Genomic DNA, 2,091 nt, shown 5'->3' on the forward strand with positions numbered 1-2,091 from the left:
TCCTCTTTGGCCCAGGCCTCATCAACTTTTTCAAGTTTCACTTGAAGAGGAAGATGAGAGTAGAGAGAGGGAAGTGCTGTCTGATAGCAAGTTTACTGAAAGGTGGGTAAATGTCGCAAGAATGGCCAATATGAATGGACCAATTCTGAGGATTCACCTGTGATTTAAAAAGGTAATATAAAAGGAGAAAGGTACTCTACCCCCCTTTTGACCCGGCTCCCGTGGCTTTTATGGGTTTTTCCACGAGCAACCTTTCGAAGCGCCACCCCCGTATTGGGAGTTTTTCATTGTTAAATATTTTCGTTGTTGTACAGTTTTTTACACGGACTTTTGAAACGGACAAAACCCTTTGTAACTTTCGTCCTGTGTTTTGTCCCTTTATCTTATAATTAATTTTTGTCAGCCCCTGTGGCCAATAAAAGAATTATTATTATTATTATTATTATTATTATTATATTATTATTATTATTAGTATTATTATTATTATTATTATCATCATCATCATCATCATCATCATTATTATTATTATCATCAGCGGCAAATCTAAATAATTGATAATAACAACAATGATAACATTAGTGGAAGCAATACCATTTCTTAAATATAGCCACGAAACACGTGTTGTTATTCTACCAAATATATACGTTTTATTTATTATTTTGCACATTACTTAATCATTGTTATATGTTTTATATTATGTTTAATGTTTCTATAAGATGTAATTTTTCTAAATGGTATAATTTAATTTTTCATTTTTGAATTGATAAAAGGTGTTTTTTTTCTAATTTATATATATATATATATATATATCATCATTTTCTTTCTGAAATTTGATTCAGTATTTCTAAATTGAATTTCTTCCTGTAAGTTTGGAATAATATTCCCTCATAAAATTATTATCATTACATTATTATATATATACTATTATATAGATATATATATATATATATATATATATATCTATAATATATATATATATAGCTATATGTATGTATGTATATATAGATATATATATATAGGGAGGTGCAAAGGTTTCGATTCCCAGAGCGGGCGTTTGTGTGTGTTTATTGAGCGAAAAGACCTAGGCTCCACGAGGCTCCGTCAGGGGGGGGGCGACCCCTGTTGTACTCTTTCGTTCCAACTTTGTCCCACTCTTTCTTGCTGTTTCTTGAGTAATGCTGGGGGAACGCATACGCCATAGAAACCGGGAAACTGGACCCATGAGCCTGGCTAGGCTTGAAAAGGGCGCATAAATAAATAAAAAATATATATACACACATATATATACACACACACATATATACATGCGTACATACGTCTCTCTCTCTCTCTAAATATATATATAAATGTATATGTATATATATAATTATATATATATATATGCATATATATATATATACATGTGTGAATGCGTGTATGTGGCGCGGCTGCTATGATTTGTTTGTATGCATATATATATATATATATATATATATATACGCATGCATGTATATATACGCGTGTACATTTGTATGTATATCTGTAAAAGTACGTATGTGTAGGTGTTTGATAAGAGCAAGGCGGCAGGTTTCCTCTCTGCTATTGACTTATATCTCACTACAACACGGGTGTTTAAGTACACTGCAACAACAACAACAGCAGCAACAGATACCATCAATACCCATACATATATACATACATACGTACGTACATACGCTAACAGACGCTATGAAAACAACACTAACGCCAACACCGGTTTGAATAACAGAAACAAACAGCAATAACAACAGACAACAACATCCCTGAAGAGAAAAAAGTTCATTACACAATCGATGAATTCTGTGCCTCCTGGGAATTGCTATTGAAAAGTTGATGGTGGTTTTATAGAGAAACTTATGACAGAAGACGTCTTGGTAGAAGAGTTTTGATGATAGAGACTGGGTTAGCGACAGACTGAGAGACAAGGCAGACGAAGAGGACCACCGGCTTTGATGCACTTACTAGGTATGACAACAGGAGACTAGTGTGGCAAATATATGCAGTGGTTAAATCTGTGACAGAAGCCATGTTGTTTGAAGAAGAACAGTTGTGGTGTTAGAAAGTGAGAGAGAA

Source organism: Octopus sinensis, linkage group LG26 (genome assembly GCF_006345805.1).
Source record: "Octopus sinensis linkage group LG26, ASM634580v1, whole genome shotgun sequence".
In the NCBI taxonomy this organism is placed as follows: Eukaryota; Metazoa; Mollusca; class Cephalopoda; order Octopoda; family Octopodidae; genus Octopus; species Octopus sinensis.